Source organism: Ostrea edulis, chromosome 7, assembly GCF_947568905.1.
Source record: "Ostrea edulis chromosome 7, xbOstEdul1.1, whole genome shotgun sequence".
NCBI classification, from domain to species: domain Eukaryota; kingdom Metazoa; phylum Mollusca; class Bivalvia; order Ostreida; family Ostreidae; genus Ostrea; species Ostrea edulis.
Genome location: NC_079170.1, coordinates 77,847,544 through 77,868,375, shown reverse-complemented (window position 1 = coordinate 77,868,375; position 20,832 = coordinate 77,847,544). Strand labels below are relative to the sequence as shown.

Genomic DNA, 20,832 nt, shown 5'->3' with positions numbered 1-20,832 from the left:
TTAAAAGGTTGGACACAAGTTCCCAACAGGGCAATTATTACACTAAAAATGGAATTGTTACTCTTTTTTAGTGTAATTAACTGTATCATGGGATTTTCAGTTGTTTCCCCTCTATTCTCGTGTTTGCTTTAAGTAAAAAATTAATTGCAAGAATACTTCTACATCCTCTAAATATTTAGAGTCTAGGAAGCGTATATTTACATATATGTACAAGGACTCTACATGTGGTCAACAAGATTTATAAATAACCTCTAACAGCTAGACTATGAAATAAAAAGATAATGTGTCTTTCTCTGCTTTAAACAGACAAAATGAGTGGTTTACAATAAAGAGGCTTAACAGAGGACAACTGGAACAAGTTTTTTGACAAGAGAAAAGTATCTCAAATTAAACTATATCAAAATACGCCCGGTAATGTTGATCAATGATACATTTTTAACAAAAATATAGGAGTTTTGAAATTTGGGTGTCTGAAATTGAGTTAGCGATCTTGTGGAGAGAAAAAGAAGGGGGTGATCAGATACGAAACAAGTGCTTGTGGAAATAATGTAAAATTCAAATCTAGGCCATGGCTCACGCTACTGGTTTTATGGCCTGGCCTAGTAAAAATTATGGAAAAATAGCCCGACTGGTCTATTACATAAAAACTTTAAATATGTTACATTCAAGGTTGGCTGTCATTTAATGAAAACAACTGGTAAAATGATAACTGATTCACTTTGTTTACAAATATAAAACCCATAGGCGTCGGAACCGGGGGGGGGGGGACTAGGGAGGGGCTTAGCCCCCCTCCACTTTTTTTGCAAAGATAGACATAATACCCCCCCCCCCCCCAAACGACGTAGAAACTTTTTTGTTGGTTTAGCCCGCCCCCCCCTCACTTTCCGACGCCGATGAAAGCAGAATAGTTTTTGCATGTTTTAGAATTCTTACCAAATGTACATATTAACTATTTAATATTGTGAATTACGTATTTCAGTGACAGCAATGCAAAAATGGTGAGGAAGGGGCGCGAAAACGAAAATCAATCCCAATCAAAGCAAATATGTACAAGAATTCTTCGTTTCGCACAAATAAATGTAACGTCCCTGGTGGTATATGGTTACTAAATGGCATACACTGTTTGTTTAAAGTAAACTCATGGAAAAAATCAGTCCAGTCATCTATATTGATGCTTACAACAATGTTCTACATCAAGTCTCTGATCAAACTACTTCAGCAGCACATTTTCAACGACTTTTAGCGCCAACCGGTTAATGTTGAGTGTGCTAAACACCTAAGTAGTCCCGAGTGTTAACTGATCCTCCTATATGATTCTATAGTCTGTTTCCCAAAAGATACGATGTAGCGCGCGCCCTCTGTCGTCATAATGGTAGAACAATTTACAAATGTTGAATTGCGCAAATGCGAATTAACATCGGACGGATTACCAAAACACATTAACCACAACTCGCATCAATCTCTACCCAGAGTTAGCGTTCCCACTACGCTCCACTAATACCTCTGTCAACGTCTAAAAAGTTATATCAAAATGCACAAAAACTAACTTAGCATATCGAATTGTAATGATAATATCTGAGCAAATCAAACACTTCTCTGACTTTTTTAAAATCAGAAGATGGTAAATATGAGACATCTGAGCGAATTAGAAGGTTTATATAAATATTCATTCATTCAATAATACTAGTATAATCATGGAATTCGTTGTTTTTGTGAACCTACTTTAAGATTTAAAGCATAAAACTTAAACTTATAAAATTATTATCCATGATGCTATAGGTATAGGTAAGTTTTGCCAAGAATCTTGACATTTAGACGTTGACAGAGGTGTTGTAACGCAGCGTAATACGCCCTCTGGTGAGAGATTTAACTCGCATAGGCTTTACAAACTACAATGTGCAAATGCTCAACTACGGATGACGAAGATCCAATTTCAAATTTACATTAAATAAATAATGCATTCACTTGTTACGCATCTACACAAACATATATTCCATTTACATCTTACGCAATTCAAATGACGAATATACCGTTATGCACTACAAATGTGAAGATAACGATTGACATTTTTCTATTTACATTGAACCGATGGCGCATTTAGGAACAACAAATACATAATTACAAAGATAGAATATTGAACCCTTTGGCTTTCCATAGTTCTTTACTTCATGCAATAAGCTTACCAAACACTAGACTAACTATAAGTTGAAATCATGTAAACTGATATAATATTATTGTAGCATTAAGAACAACCCATCTCATTCGTAAGAATATAACACAGAATTTCGATAACTTTCTCAACATGCAACTATGTAATCAAATTTTACAAGGACACAAACTCGCTCACATAACGGATATCAATTCATTCTGAAGGGAAAAAAAATCTCTCACGCTATACTTTCCGGTTATAGATAAGAATATATGCACTATCCCTCCCGTGTTATGTGGTTGAGTAGTACAAATAAAAGGAAACTAACATTCATCGCCATTTATGTGTTATCGTTCATCCCCGTTTGTGTATGATACAACCATGAAACACAAATAGCACTTCCATGTAGTAATGTTCGCGCAAGATATTGGTCAGCTGTAAACAACGATGGTTCACACAACATTTCGTGTATAAATTCTAGTTAATGAACTCCACGAATACGTCAAAACATAACCCAGATGCTTATCAATACATGTTCATCATTTTTGGCCCGATTAACATGTGTGTCCTATGTGTTGCGCATACGTTGTGTATTCTAAAGTTAATACAAAATTAGTATGTTTGACAAAATTCAAAATTTCCTTTTAATAGAAAATCCGATTCTTTCTGAGACCAAGTTCTAAAACCTTAGTACTCTCTAATCTCCAAACTAAAGCAATCTTCCAACATTCATATTGCACGGCATTTTTAAGAATTAAGGTATTTGAAAGTTAGTCAGGTAACACACGCTGAAGGTTAGGTCAGAGAAAATTCGAGGGTACGTGTGAGCCCAATGAATTTTTGACGTTAAAAAGAAAACTCCTACTACTCTAACGTCTGTCTTTTCTGAAGTCATATCTCGTTAACATACTTTTTCGGAATGGATAAACTGTAGAAGAGGAATATCGAATCACAAAACACTAAAACAAAAACCGCATACCATCTATCCTTTTGTGTTTAATAACCAAGAAAGAAGTCGAAATAATTAGATAGGTTACGTGCGAAATATGCACTGGTTCTAGCTGACGAAACTTTTATCAACATTGTTTTTGTTTTTAAAACTAATTATTGCAAAAAAGTAAAGAACCGTAATTTCATAAGTCCTATAAAGAATGGAAAATTAAGAGTTGGGCAAAAACGGATTCCTGTTTATGTAAGTTTGCAACAGTGCCCAATTCAGTTGTCAATGGATCCGATAAAAGCTGTATGGTTGTTCAACCCGGCGAAGCAAGTACCCTGAAGGAGGATTCTGTTAACCACCAAGTAGTGTGTTCTGGTTTGAGGAAGGCGTAGAATCTCACCATTCATGTAAAGTTGAGGATCGTATCACTCTGTATTTGTACCATTACCTTTACTTTAGTCTTCATCAAATGACACAGTCACTTTAAAACACCCATGGGGACATCCTGTATACAACATATCAGAAGGTGACTGGTATCGGAATATCGTATAGTATTTAGATTGAGTAATTGATTCTATATTGATTAACGTCCCTTTCAAGATTTTTTCTTACTCCCGTAGAAACGGATAACGCACGTCAAGAGGATGGCGAAGAATTATTTTCAGAGGAGCTCTAAAGTCATCCCCTCCTCTATTCTAACACTCTACTCGTTTTTGCAAAACGCTCTCCATCCTCGTTTTCATCAATTGACAGTTTTTCTTTGATTCTGTTTCACACTTTAAGACAATTCAAGTTCAAATGTATTAATCTTTCATGATACATTGATATGTATATGTTCGAAAAAATATACATTTGACCCATCCAAATCAACTATACACTGTTTCCAGAATCAGTTTGTTTATGGAGGTATGCTACACCAGAGAAATTTGATTTTGATGTTTTGATGTTTTGGCACGCTGTTTTTAGCTACATTTAGATCTAAAACTTCATAGTTGTTTTCGATTTCAAATATTTCGGTTGAGCATCACTGAAGAGACATTGTTTATCGAAATGTGCATCTGGTGCATCAAAATTGGTACCGTATAAGTTTTACATTATGACCCCTGGGTCGAGACCTCTGCTGGTGGACTGTTAGTCCCCGAGGGTCTCTACAGCCCAGTAGCTAAGTACTTCGTTATTAGCTTGAAAATACGGATGTATATTTAATTGCTGTTATAAAATTTAGAAATTCATTTCAAAATGAAGGATTATCTCCCTCATGCATAGCTCTTATCCTTGGACGAATTTGGCTCCACTTGTTTGGCACGCTGTTTTTGGCTATATTTAGATCTAAAACTTCATAGTTATTTCGGATTTCAAACATTTCGGTTGAGCATCACTGAAGAGACATCATTTGTCGAAATGCGCATCTGGTGCATCAAAATTGGTACCGTATAAGTTTTACATTATGACCCCTGGGTCGAGACCTCTGCTGGTGGACTGTTAGTCCCCGAGGGTCTCTACAGCCCAGTAGCTAAGTACTTCGTTATTAGCTTGAAAATACGGATGTATATTTAATTGCTGTTATAAAATGTAGAAATTCATTTCAAAATGAAGGATTATCTCCCTCATGCATAGCTCTTATCCTTGGACGAATTTGGTTCCACTTGTTTGGCACGCTGTTTTTGGCTATATTTAGATCTAAAACTTCATAGTTATTTCGGATTTCAAACATTTCTGTTGAGCATCACTGAAGAGACATTGTTTATCGAAATGCGCATCTGGTGCATCAAAATTGGTACCGTATAAGTTTACATTATGACCCCTGGGTCGAGACCTCTGCTGGTGGACTGTTAGTCCCCGAGGGTCTCTACAGCCCAGTAGCTAAGTACTTCGTTACTATCTTGAAAATACGGATGTATATTTAATTGCTGTTATAAAATTTAGAAATTCATTTCAAAATGAAGGATTATCTCCCTCATGCATAGCTCTTATCCTTGGACGAATTTGGCTCCACTTGTTTGGCACGCTGTTTTTGGCTATATTTAGATCTAAAACTTCATAGTTATTTCGGATTTCAAACATTTCGGTTGAGCATCACTGAAGAGACATTATTTGTCGAAATGCGCATCTGGTGCATCAAAATTGGTACCGTATAAGTTTTACATGTACAACAATATTTTCAAGTTGAAAATTTTCAAATTTACTGTATTTTGTCAAAAAATACAGTTTTAGTAGAAGATATTCTGAAAAAATATTAAAACCCCTGCTCGATTCGAACCTGCGATCTACAATTCACCAATCGGTATCATAACTTACTGAGCTACTGGGATAGGTATTTAAATTGAAAAGGAAAAGTCAGATGTTCATAATATTAATTTTTTCTTCCATGTTTTTAAAGGAAGTCAGCCATTATGACGATGTAGAGTACATCCCTAATCATTATTAAAATTCTGCTTGAGTTTGCCACTGTGTTCACTTAAAAATTGCGGACACAGAGAATTAAATTTTCGTGATGTTTAAAGACATTCCAAACGTTTCCTACATTTTCTCTAAAATTGTTTTCTCAGTATGAATAGTCTGTATGATCTCCGAAATAGGTTTAAATTCTATATTGCAGTATCATTACCATATAGTTTATATCGGCCTGGGTAGCACCTAACTTGTAATGCATAGGTCCCGGGTTCGATACCCGATTGTTCCAAAGATTAATACAAAAGTAACACATTTGGGATAAACCTTGAAAAAACCAATTAATTCAACATTTTACTAATTTACTAAGTTGTATATATATATATATATATATATATATATATATATATATATATATATGCGTTACCCTAGTCAGTGAATTGATCAAGTTTACTTTACCCTAGTCATTAATTTGTTTTACCCTAATCATGATCGAATTTCAAAACCGCTTTATCTCTGAAATAGGTGCTGATCATGCCAATTTTATGGGATATTTACATTCCACTATTTGGACTATTACAACATTAACCGTCACGTTTACAACATATACTTCATATATTTGTATAATTAATCAATTTTCACGATGATTACTCTTTACTACAATGTTAGCTCGAAATAAAAGACACCACAGAGTCGTCTACTTCTGCTTCATACTTAGATATTTTATTGAAAGTAGATATTAACAGCAAAATGACAACTTAACTGTATGACAAACGGGATGATTTCAGCTTCTCTATCGTCAACTTCCTATATTTATATAGCAAAATTCCATTATCACCTGCATATGGTGTTTATATCTCTTAACTGATTCGATACGTAAGAGCTTGTTCTGCGTATGGTCAGTTTTTAATTCGAGGTAAGCTACTGACAAACAAGTTGATGGTACAATGGTTTCAACAGTCTCGATTGAAGTCAGCATTTCGCAAATTCTATGGTCGTTATAACGATCTAGTTTGTCAATGCAACCTATCATTGGGTCAAATGCTATCTGACCTGTTTCATACCGTTCTTGGCACACTGATATTGACTACGGATAACTCCGTTTACCTGATCAGGATATAGGGCTCACGGCGGGTGTGACCGGTCGACAGGGAATGCTTACTCATCCTAGGCACCTGATCCCACCTCTGGTGTGTCCAGGGGTCCGTGTTTGCCCGACTATTTATTTTGTATTGCTTATAGGAGTTATGAGATTGATCACTGTTCGTGATCTTCACCTCTTATTATCATTTTTGAAGTTCTGCAGTAGTTTTCACATCGTCATACTTTTTCTTTACTACGTGCCTGTTATGTTTTTTTTTTCAAGTTCAATATACTCAAAATAATTTTTGCAAGTGTTAACAAGTTTATTTAATCCTTCTTTCTATTTTTGTTTGTATGTTGTTTCCTTTGGAAATTTTGGCAATTATGTAATTATGTAAAGAGGTTGTCAGCGTTAATGTAAACTGTCGTCGAGGTAGCAGTCAGCGTTCTTTATTGTCCTAACGCATATTGTAATAGGAATCTCCGTGTTAACAAAACCGTGATTGTCAATTGTTAAGCTGGACGCCTGGTTTTGGAAATGTTGCTACCTACGTTAAATGTCGTGAGTTAGACGCGGAGTCGGGATCAAGAATCGAACCTGGAACTCCCCTGTTGGGCAGAGAAAGCCTTCACCACAAGGCTACCAATAACGGTAAACAAGAAAATTTAAAGAGATAATTTATGACGTAGACTGGTCGTGTAACCTCAGTCCTGTTGGTGCGTCCTCTACATTAAGGTGTGAACTAATTGGTTATTTCCATGAATTAAAACAATATATCCTTTCTTTTGAAAAACGTATATCGTGGTTCCGATTGGCAAAGAGTGAATTGGCAGAACTGTGAGAAGAATGGAAAGGCTATAATTTTTACATTATGAAAACACTAAATGTCATATTAGATACAAAAATCGTATGGAATAAAACGCTTTCTAAAACAATTCTGTTACTTGTAGTGTACTATATGTAAGTTGAGATAACGTATCAAATTAATGATATAGTTGAATATGAATAACCAATCAAGTTCTAAGAATTTATTGATCAGGAACATGTCCAATTACATTACGCCTTTGGCTTAATCATCATCATTGTATATTTCAAAGGTTCATTTGTGCTTTTGTGACCCCAGAAATACCACTTCATTCCTTTACCACCGGATGTTGGTTTTCTATAGTATATACCATTAAGATTACTATGATGACAGACGTTGAACCACCATCCATTTCCATACGTTGTGGCACAGTTATTTTTCCACCGGTCGTTATCGTTGTCTATTGTGGAGAATTGCATCCCATTATGATAAGCAAGGGAATCCTCTGTGAATAAATAAGTACATTAAGTAACAAGTGGTGCAATGGCAATATGCCGACAAAGTGATAACCGAAATTATTTTGTTACGCCAGTACGTATTGATAAGGGTGTTGCTAAAACGCTGAATGGAAAACGGAAAGGAAGACGGAGCGGAATGGAAAACGAAACAAAATTTAAGGATTTAAGGATTAAAATGATTAATTTAACTAAGAAAACACCAAAATCGGAAGAAAATACTTTATTATGATTAAAATCTAAATTTGTAGGAATTTGTTTACGAGCTGTAGATCAATTTTATCTTAAAATTCTGCTTGATAAATTGAAGTTACGCGTCTGTTTAAGAAATTACAATGCGTTTTACAAGAATATTTAAATGTCGGCATTGACAGATGTGTTCGCGAGTAACGACACCTATGGGTAGAGAATGGAAAGAACACAGGTATTTACATGCCCTCCCCCGGGTGGCAAAACGTCATTAACGCGCATTCACATGTAAATTTACACATAATCAGACTTAACTCAATACCAGTTAAGTCCCGTTATTGAGAACGACTAGAACAATTATGTGCTCAAGATAGACAACTCCCATGTCCTTGATTAGTGCAATGCCCATCGTCGATCATCGTCAATCTCCGCAACATCATCATCTTGACCATGCGCAATGATCGCTTCCTTTACAGATTTCACAAAAGAAAACGTTTCACTCGCTTAGCATATTTCGTAACAAATTTTCATTGCCACCACCATTCCATCATTTTTTTAATTACATCGCATATCGGGCAGCAAATTAAATATATTTACCTGCTAGATGTTACATGAGTGGCATAAGCTATCAAGTTCATATTTGCGGGGTTCAAAACTGTTCAACCTCGCAAAGGCGCCACAATTCAAATACTACTCAACAAACATCCACTTTATTTGCCCCACTTACATAAATTCTTATCAATCAGACCACATGTTCAAGGCCCATTCTTTTGCCACCTCAATTCAAAACCTCTAACATCATATCATTTTACGGCGGTACTCCACATGTCAACTAAAGGACAAGGTACGGTTTTAGCCAAAATCTGCCCTGTCAAGGAAATTCACCAAAATACTAAATCTGGTATTTGAGAATGTGCCATTTATGTAAATGAGCATTGTTATTCTTTATCTACAATAGTAGCTGTAATATATTCAACGGAAAACTTTATATTAACCTGACGACGTCACCAAATTTGACGTTAATTTTGACGTAATATACGAGTTCTTCCCAAGCGATGTTTTGAGTAGGAAATAAAAACTGTATCACACATAGAACTATTAATTCTTAATAAATGCGAAATTATTGGTTTTTGTACTGATTTGAATGGGTATTAAATGGAAATTGAAACCACATCAGATATGCCGCACAGGGGCAAAAACTGCAGGTATTCGCGGAAAGCTTTTCTGGTGTAGAAATATAATGGTTTGAACACCAAATTAATTAAAGAAACATTTATATGCTGGTAACAGTGATTTCTTATTTCTGTCTCCAACTTCCTTTATTGTGGCGAATTTTAAGATTTTTTTTTTATATTTGTTAGAGTCTCGCGTGCATTCGGAAAAAAATGATGACATCAAAGGCAGCTCAAATTCAAATCACTGAATTTTATGCGAAGTTTGGGTTATCACCAATGTAATTTTTCACGAATCGGAACACAATAGAATTCATCGGTATTTGTTTTTAATTGGCATACGCAATATTCCATATATGTATATTCTCAATATTATATGCGTGGTATTAAGTTGGAGCAAAATGTCATTTCATAGGTATACTCAGGAAAAAACTCAGTGTTTCTGAGAAACTAGAAACACAACTTCAAAGGGAAGATAACTATGAAACGGTTACGGTTATCAGTGGTAGGGCATTCGCTTCGTAACCGGGAGGTATTGTGTGTTCGAACCCCGCTCATGACATGCCACGTCGAACCTGAGAGGTAGACATGCATGTGCTCTTCGACAAACGCTCGACAAAAGTGAGAATCACGGGTCTTTCAGATAGGCACCTGATGCCACCTCGACTGTGTCCAGGGGTCCGTGTTTGCCCTACTCTTTATTTTGTATTCTTTATAGAAATTACGCAAATTCGAATTCATCACTATTCGATACCTTCAGCTTTTCGTGACCTTAAAAAAGGAGGTCCTGTGTCACAACAGGTATTGGCACGTTAAAAAAAATCAATGCTATAGCCTTAAGTGCTAATCATAGGTTTTATATGTAAAACTTATACGGTACCAATTTTGATGCACCAGATGCGCATTTCGACAAATAATGTCTCCTCAGTGATGCTCAACCAAAATGTTGAAATCCGAGATAACTATGAAGTTTTAGAGCTAAATATAGCCAAAAACAGCGTGCCAAACAAGTGGAGCCAAATTCGTCCAAGGATAAGAGCTATGCATGAGGGAGATAATCCTTCATTTTGAAATGAATTTCTAAATTTTATAACAGCAATTAAATATACATCCGTATTTTCAAGCTAGTAACGAAGTACTTAGCAACTGGGCTGTAGAGACCCTCGGGGACTAACAGTCCACCAGCAGAGGCCTCGACCCAGGGTATATGTGGTACTTCACATACAGCTGATGATTTCTCAATTTGAGAGAAAAGTTCTCGAAAGGACGTAAAATAAACAAACAAAACATGAAAACTTTTTAAGTAAAAATCTCTCTCTCTCTCTCTCTCTCTCTCTCTCTCTCTCTCTCTCTCTCATAAATATACCATGCCTCAAACAGACCGTCTCTCATGCACATATTCAAACACATTCTCACTCACCACTATCAGGTTTCTTCACAAAAAATCGTCAATGTGTTCGGTACTGTACAACTGAGCGACACAAAGCTTGTACACCCCAACACTTGGTTTGCGCAATTTAGTGTCATCGTATCCACTTTTGCTCAAAGAAACCCTCTTAAAAGTTGTAAAATACAAAAATCATTCGATAGTTTATACAAGAGAAATAAAACTTAAGACTTGCTAACCAACCCCTGCCCCATGATAAAAGAAAACCATTAAAATCTAAACTGCATTTTCTGATTATGCAAGTATATACATACATCGTATATTTATCTCGAATGGAGAAAAACAAAATTTTGACGGAATGCTCAATACTGCGAGTCTCAATATTATATCTATATATAGATCTATCCATATGTTGTGTATTCGCTTTGTGTAACCCCCCTCCCCCGGACTGCATTTTATAGTAGTAGAGAAAGATAGATGAAATGTATTTGTAATTGATACATTGGATACATGTAATCAACCCACTCCAATGATACCAAAATCCCTATTTTTGTGTTTGTCAATGTTTTGAGAAGTCACCCCCCTTTTAAAAAAACCCCGATCTATGCGCCTATAATCTATTTCAATCATTGTAAATTAAAATACATATAGTAATACGAGTAACACATATGGAGCAAATTATCTTTCAGGCACCTCAATTTAAAAATAATTTTAATGAGTAACATATATTCCTTAGTAAAAAGTGCCTTGCAAGAAATGTATATTAATCCCTATCTTAGCTACACAAACTTTTTTTGTTTTGTATTGTTTTCAAAAATGAAAGTGAATTAGTGTTCCCCAAACAACTAAATAGTTTTGCAACCATTGCAGATATAGTAGAACACTGAAGACCCCCAGTGCCACATTGTGACACCGGTCATCCGGTGTTAGGGTCATCTACAAGGACCCGTAACATTCACACTTGATGCCGAGCATTTTGGCGATGAAACTGTCATTACCTGTTTTAACGACTTCGGTCTGTCGCGGCCGGGATTCGAACCCCGGACCTTCCGCATGCGGGGCGAATATTTATAGATAGTGTGCTTAAAAGAGGGAAGAGGTGTTCAATTTCACAAGTTTATCAATACAAAAACCATGAAAACACCACAAATAACCTGAAAGCCCTTACTTTATTTGATTATGTACTACGCATGCGCGTAGATGAGTTGATTTCCATATGCTTTTGAGAGATACTATAAATCACTCTTTTAGGAATTTGACAGGAAAATATCTGCAACGCAAAATAATTTTCCTCCATAAACGCCGGGCAGATTTTGGCTAAAACCGTACCTTGTCCTTTATTGGCCCGGACACTGGTACTTTTGAATCTCATTCATTTCAAATAGGTGGGGCCACACATTTGTTCTTAGAGGCGTACTCGAAGACGAAATTAAGGATAAAGGTTGTTGGAAATCCAATGCTGTTCAATCTTATCTTCGGGTATAAAATACCTTGCAACATTTAAACTGTTTGCTAACAGTATGCTGAGTTTGCAGGTACCGGTATTACAGTTTGGATAGTGGGTTCAACTTTAATGCAATACGCCCACCAGCATACATTTGCGAATTATTCAAACCAACATATACATGTACATCTTCAGTCCCAAAACATTTTCGTAAGATGGTTTGGCTAGAGAAGCATGCTTTGGGAAGATGTAAAGCGTCGGTTACGTGAAGTTGTTCGACAGTTTGGCTATCCGGATGTCAGTGTTATAATGTGGGGTAAATAGTATTGGTACCGTGTCATTGCGTCATCTTCAAAAAATTATGAAATTAACACTTGCTAATATCCATTCTATGTTACCTAGATGTAGAATCATTTGGTCTCAAATCTTACCACGGAAATATTATCGGCACATGTTTTCGCACATCGCAGCCGAAAAAGCAAGGGTTAGGATAAACAGTTTCATGTCCAATTTCATGATCTCTAGAAATGGTGGCTACATTAATTACCCTGACTTACAAAACTGTACCCGTAAGTTATACCCAGATGGTACCCATCTCTCTGATATTGCCCAAACTGTATTTTTGATTGGTATACAAGAAGGTTTGTGTGAAAATTTCCAATTTATCCATCTTTACCTCAGTAGTGCAGTTTTGCCATGGCATGGGCAAAATATGCCCGCTTGTGGCGGATGTCTTCATGCATCAGATAATGGGATCTGACGCCTTCAGACATATGGCCGAATTTTGCTGGAAGCCCTGCCGCCGATTCTGCTAATTTTCCAGTCTCTGACCAATAATTTGGGCTTCCGCCATTGTGCTATTTTCATTGTTTCTACATCATACACTATTGGAAAAGTCGATGTAGACCATTGTGTGTAAAATCCATTGATCATCATTTAATGTGTATCATACAACGAACATATCGAACATTTACCATTGAACTTCATTGACCTATGAATATTGAACGCTTACTGATGATGGACTTCATTGTGAATATTGGTTAAGCATTGACGGTTCTTGGCCATTGATAATATGGAATATAATCATTGATGTCTCATTGCTCATTGTGAATTTCCATTTATCATTTATACATTGTATTGTAATTTGTTCTGTCATTTATATTTTAGAATAAGTAAAGCCATGACAAAAACTGCCAACACACTTGTTTGTTTGCTCTATTCTGTCGAGATGATACAGTGTAATAATATTTTATAATATGATTCAAAAGACCTTTGTTTGGCGCTTATGGCCATTGAGCAGTGAGGGTTATTTAGCGTGTCATACCTACTGTGACACGCGCCATTCGTTTTTAAGGTCATCTCCGAGGACCCGTGACATTTACACCTGATGCTGAGCGTTTGACGATGAAACTTTCACTACAGTGAACATGTTTTTAAAGACTTAGGTCTGTCGCGGCCGGAATTCGAACCCTGGCCTTCCGCATGCAGGACAAAAGCTCTATCCTCTTGGCCACCGCGGCGGTGTGGGGGTCGACTACCACTGAAATATCGTAGGGTAATGTTTTCAGCTTTTCAAACAACTGTCAGAATTTCTGAATTACAGTCCATGTCAAAGTGAAAATCTGTCCCAGTATACCTATTAAAATTATAGGGTGTTATAAACGGTGGATTCTGTGGATGGCTTTTCACTTTCTCTGTAATGTCTGCTTCTCTTCTTCATGATAATTGTTTTTATTCTGCAAAATGCTGCCCTCCTCACAGCATTGTTGCATACAATATTTTCCGTTTTCCGTTCGGTCTTCCGTTTTGTTTTCCGTTCCGCGTTTTAGCAACACCCTATTGATTATTTGAATGTAATTCATTGTAAGAACTAAAAACCCTGTTCCGTTTATGTAGAGCCCATTTGCTGTATAAGCAGAATATAGTATAAATAGACATTGTGTTTGATATCTCTTTAGACAATCACCATATACATTAATTTATAGAACTAGTGATACTAATTACTATAACAATAAATACTTACTCATTCCGAATGATCCCCGGAATCCCGTTATTTTCAGCCTGTACTTATCAGATCTACTTCCGACAATAAAGGTCGAGTATTGTACAAATCCTTGTTCCCCGTTGAACCTCTTCATGTCTATTCTTAGTTTCATTTTACCGCTTTTAGTTAAATCATGCACGGCATTGTTACCTGAAAGAATTTTCAACACATAAGGACATAAGAACAACATATTTGATGTATGAAGATATAGACATGCATCTTACCTAACATTTTGTTGCAAAAGTACGTAACTAAATAAAGGTGAAGATAGCGAACAGTGATCAATCAGTAACTTAATGAATTACATATTCTTAATATTTCATGTTTGTAAACAAAACAGTTTTAATATTCTATTTTTATTTGTAAGTTATGCTGTGGTGTACTTCTGAAATTTCAGCTCAAAATTGAAACTGTATATTTTCTTTTTATACATGTTATAAAATTTCAAAATATTTAAGAGTATTTTCGAATAGATATACGATACTTATAAATCAATTGATATATATATATATATATATATATATATATATATATATATATATATACAGAGTATATTATCTTCGAAAAAATCTCAGAAATGAGGAAACGGTGATTAAAATAAATGTTCTATTCCATTTCCATTCCCCCTACTTTTATTTGCCAAACTATCTATTTTGTATTGCTTATAGGAGTTATGAGATGGATCAATGTTCGTTATCTTCACCTTTCATATTCAAGTACTTTGTTTAAACTATGTAAAAATAATTTTCACTCTACAAAAATTAAATATTAACCAAGCCAATATTCGTGATCCGGATGACCAAATCCTTCCGCAAAATCTTTCCATTTTTTGTTTTGAAAATTTGTGGTTCCATCCATTCTTCTTTGTATCACCTGAAAAATAAATGGAAAAATAAGGAAAAATAAGTAAATGATACATAATATGTGCCAGTAGTACAGTGGTAAAACGTTCGCGTTATATCCGGGAGATATGAGTTTGAACCCCTGAACACCGCTCTTACCACGACCGCGTCAAAACTAAGGCAGCGGTTGCTCCTTTTCCTAACAATTCACATTTGTAAATGAGAATCATAGCTAAGGTGACGAAGGGAAAATTCGCCGAAAAGATTCAATTGAAAGACATCATTTATTAGGACAAATGGAACATTTTGGATCTTTGCTGACATTGGATCAAATCTGATGAACTACAAATATACATATTCAGGACGATGATATTTAATATCACATACATTGCTGTTATAAAATTTAGAAATTTATTTCAAAATTAAGGATTATCTCCCTCACGCATAGCTCTTATCCTTAGACGAATTTGACTCAACTTTTTGGCACCCTGTTTTTCCCTATAAAAGCTCTAAAACTTCATTGTTATTTCGGATTTCAAACACTTCGGTTGAGCATAAACTGAAGATACATTATTTGTTGAAATGCGCATCTGGTGCTGCAAAATTGGTACCGTATAAGTTTTTCATAAAAAATACTGACCCCATAATACGATGTCTGGTGATTTTAGCAAATATACCTTCTCTACTGGGATCATCAAGTAATTTCTATTTTGCAAGGGCATCTGATCCCACGTCAGGTATGTACAGGGGTCCATGTTTGCCCAGCTCTCTATTTTGTATTGCTTGTAGGAACTATTTTTATTGATCACTGTTCGTTGTCTTCACCTTTCGTTCAAACTTTGTTTCCATCCAGAGGAAATTATACATAGTTCTATTATACTGTTGAAGAATACACAGATATTTTGATAGTATACTTTGTTCAATGAATCAAATGTTATGATTGAGTTTTATCGGCCCAGGGGTTTTTAGTTCGCTAGTGTTATAGAATCAACCACTTCATTTTCTGTAATATATCCACCTTGGAAGATCGATAGGATTTTGAATTTCTAGTATTTTGATACGATTGTACTCTGAAGTGGCATTGTTGTAAAATTGATTGTCATATATTTCAATTTATTCCAGGCTCGTACAGAGTTGAGAAGTAGTCAGCAAAAACTGAAGCGACACTCTCAGGTGTATTTCGTACTCTTTCAATGAATTGTATTTCTGGATAGAATTTTTTTTGGCGTGGTTTTTGTCGACGAATTAATTTGAAATAAGACAGGTACTCGTGATGTTTACACATTTTATCAATAGAAAATGAGACAGGTACCGGTGAGTTTCACACACTTTATCCATAGAAAATAATTCAAAATCTGTTTCAATTTCTGTTATGAATGTAAGTGGTAACCATCATCTTTTTCAGTGACAATTTCAAACATTAATGCGATCATATATTACACAGGCTTGTAAAATGAATGGGACTTGACGTTAAGTCCCTGATAAATTGATGTAAACAAAATGTTCCCGTTATATTACCCAAACCAATACTTATTTATGGAATTAAAAAACTAAAATTGAGAAACAATGAACAGTTTTTAAAAAAAAAGCATGAGGCAAAATCAATTGAATTCAATGAGATCAAGAAATGTCACATACACATTGATATTCAGAATTTGGTTTGATGTTTGATTTACAAGTAATTCACTGTACCATATTCACACATTGTAAATGAACCACCAAGCTATAACCTATGAGAAAAGGATCTCTGTAAGTTACATCAGTAAGATATGCTAGATTCTTCACTTTTCAAAAATTAATTGATTTTAGCAAAATGAAAGGTGAAGATAACGAACGGTGATAAACCTCTTAACTGCTATAAGAAATCCAAAATAGGGAGTTGGGCAAACACGGATCCCTGAATATACCAGATATGGGACCAGGTGCTTTGGAGGAAATGACACTTCCTGTCGACCAGCCACACCCAACGTGAGCCCCATATCATGTAGCTAAATTTATTTTGTTGTATGGTTATTATTATTTTGCAAAATCGGATTGTTCCGAAAACTATACAGTGATCAATGAAAGAGTTATTATACATGTGTATTTGATTCTGATTGAATTGGAAATGTAGACTTAGTATCACCGTTACTGGATTAGGATGAATAACTTGCAGACATAGCTCTATTTATCGAATAGGTATAGATCTCAGTGGGTATGAATATAATTTATTTCCGTTACCATTGTTTCGTTATTCATAAGACTAGAGACAGATTGAATATCGTAAACGGAGTATACTAACAAAACAAAAAAGTACACTTGATTTTTTTTACACTCTCATCATAAGAAAAAAAAGACATGTGAACAGAAATATGCTCCTGTTTTGTACATGCTTTTAAAAAGGGATGTGACATGAAATCAATGAAAAATTTATGTATGCAGCATATCCTTGTTGTATTAATTAAACGAATATTTAATTTTGATGCGTGGGGTTAAAAGCAAAAATTGAAATTAAGAAAGTTTGAAATCAAAGATGAGACAAAAACATACAGAGTATTATTGATTTTTTCTTAAGCAAAGTACCACGGGCCATTTCTGTGCAGTGAGTGGACTCATTCTTTAGATTTGCGCAGGTGGTAACATTTGTATTACAATGTTTAGTTTTTATATACCCAGACATACCGGATAACATGTCCGTCACCTGCCTGAGCTTGTGATTTATATTCAATATATAATTAGGTGTGTAGTTTTGAAGAATTAATGTAATCATTCAAATATATATTTAATTGACTTACCGTCCACCCGCCTCCGTCTGTTGTCATGTCACAAAACACCTTTATCTTACTTCCTTCAGTGGGGTAGATGGTATAGACACCATCTCTGTTTTTCCTGTGTGGCTTCATTTTCAAAATTTCTGAGCAGTCTTTGTACTTTTCAGGAACTTTTGGTAAAGAATAGAAATTCATGTATATCATTCTCTTGTATTTCATTTTACAATAGACAATGCTAATGACAATTTAAAGCCAATTTCTTTCACAAAAACACAATGAAATTACTTTTACATCACCAGATTTTAAAAAATACTCGCCACCGGGTATGTTCTAGGTATATGTAAGATATATGAAGCAACCATAACATCAGAATTATGAACATAATGAACTAGAATCAAAATAGTGTATCATTAAGAGGTGAAAAGTAACAATATATCATTATTGTTTTGTCCGCGTGGATGTAGCTGTTGACATGATCGACATCTTTGAGCGTGAATAACATGTTGGGACGTAGCGTTGGATAAGTTCCGTGATGCAGTCTGGAGCTAGAATGCAGTGAGCAATCTAATACGTAAAGAACAATCTTGCATTGATTTTTCAGTATGTTTCTCAGAGATATCTGATAACGGAAAAGAGTATCCTTGAATTTTATGCAAGAAAAGAACTAAACATAATGACAGGACAAAATGTTAAAGTGTTGAAATAAGCAATTTTCATAGTGGATGCAAAATCACAGATGGTTGTTAAATGTATTGATATTTACAATTATTCGCTTAACAATGATTGACAAATTCTTTGAAATCTTTTAAAACTTTGCTATTATGGGGATCAACAGAATGTAGATTGTTAGGACGGTTTTGTATGTTCATGTATTAAGTACAAAAGAAATACAAAGTTAACACTATATTCGGAAGAAATAATTCCTCCATTTGAAATGAATCAAGGTTTGTGCTTAATTTGTGTCGAATGTTTAGAGGTCTAATTCCAGAAAAAATGAAAATCAAGCACTATCTACATGTTTGTATAAGACTACGTATGCATTGATCATGACAATATACTGAATATATTTTCACAGAAGTGTTCTGCGATAGTTGATTGTTTCATTCATCTTTCTTGTTTTTCTATTCATTGACTACATGCTGATGTTAAAAAAGAATGTTATAATATGCACGTATAATAAAAATGATACCACTCCTTCAACAGCAAGTCTATTTCTTCGTAACGCCGTTTACATATACTTACACTTCTTTCTGAAAACCCAACTTATATTTGGACTGGAGAGTCAAAATCATTGGACCACTGAGAGAAGCGGACATGTCGGTGTGCTTCCACGGTGCATGCTTCAGAAAAGAACCAACCTCACCTGTTGGGAGAGAAAACGTGTGACAGAAAAGATGTGTAATGAAAAATGTTTTAGGAAAATACTACTTAATACGATATTTTAAATTTATTCCTTCTACATTGCTACTTAATATTGAAGAATTTAGAATTTAGAAATTTTCCTATGTAATTGTACAGATATATGGGAATAAAATGATAACTCTAGACAAATGAATTATAGATCGATCTATTATAAGATTTATGATTTAAATGACTTTAAAATTAATCATCCCATTAAGCTGAATGCTATAAATAATTTTATTTTGTTATAGATACGCATTCTGATAATTGAATATTATCTAGAATGGTTTGCTATAAATAGGATTATTAGTAACTAAGTATTACTCAGTGTTACTAGCTTGAAAATACGGATGTATATTTAATTGTTGTGATAATTCATTTCAAAATTAAGGATTATCTCCATCATGCTTAGGCGAGTTTCACTCCAATTTTTGGCACTCTGTTTTTCCCTAAAATATCTCTTACAGGTTTATAGTTATTTCGGATTTCAAAAATTTCGGTTGAGCATTATTTGTCGAAATGCGCATCTGGTGCATCAAAATTGGTACCGTATAAGATTTACATTCTTACTTTTCACAAAGGCATGGGGTTTAATTTCTGTCGAATCCGTTTGTAATGGATAAAATAGGAATAGAACGCACAGCACCAAACACAACATTCTTCCTCGGAGGACGTGCACCGTCTGGTATGATTACACGACTCCTGTGTGTGTCACGATATCTGATATCATCACACAACATGTTCTGACATTCAAATATTCAATTAATATGAAATACAATCTCTACATAGCCCCACTAAAGTATGTTGTCCATCTTGTTTTGAACTTCCAATTATTATTTTTATTTACCACATATTAAAATAAACACTGACACAATATCACATCAAAAAGCAGTATATATATTATATGTAAAGTATTGTAAATAAAACCAATAAAAATAATTTACATCTATGCTGATAATACAGAAAATCAATAGTCAGTAAGTCATTTGTTTCTCTATGCTGCACACAATTGTGCTGTTAAAAAGACTGTCTAAATTATATTATATCAACAAAAATCAGTAAAAGACTGTCTAAATTATATTATATCAACAAAAATCAGTAAAAGACTGTCTAAATTATATTATATCAACAAAAATTAGTTACATGTATACAGTGAATTATATTAAACATTACACTAATACTATAAACCTACATCTAGCACAGACAACGTAGCACTCACAGAGTGCGTGAATGATATTTCATAATGGTATTGATAATTTATGTGCATACATTACTGACAAATATAATACAAATGCAATACAAATACAATATGTGTGTTTTATAGCCTATGCATTTTTCAGCTATGAAAAAACTATTTCTTCGGAAATATGTTAAACTAATTTCTGTTCAAAAGAACTCCTTTATTATTCCCCTCACCCATCATATTGCTTTTCCAGGGATAATTTTGCTTTTAAAAAGCAGTAAATCCAGTGGACTTTAGAACAAATCTATAACCATATCAAAGTTTACCAACACATTTTGCTTACAATGGCATTTATTCTAGAATTATCGGAAAAAAACCCATACGCGAGTCACCTATTTAAACACAAGATTGATATCCACGACATGTTGCCAGTTTTACGGTCAAATTACCTCCCGTTATGACTCTTTAGGTGCAGGAGGTAACAACGGTATTTGTTTACATTCATTATAATTCCAAGCACGATATGTCCACACAAT

At 34.7% G+C, this 20,832-nt stretch overlaps 1 pseudogene; it reads right to left on the bottom strand.

Annotated features, from left to right (window-relative positions):
* Positions 1–7,579: 7,579 nt before the first annotated feature.
* On the bottom strand, positions 7,580–19,812 carry LOC125656275 (ryncolin-1-like; annotated as a pseudogene).
* Between the last annotated feature and the right edge of the window lie 1,020 nt (positions 19,813–20,832).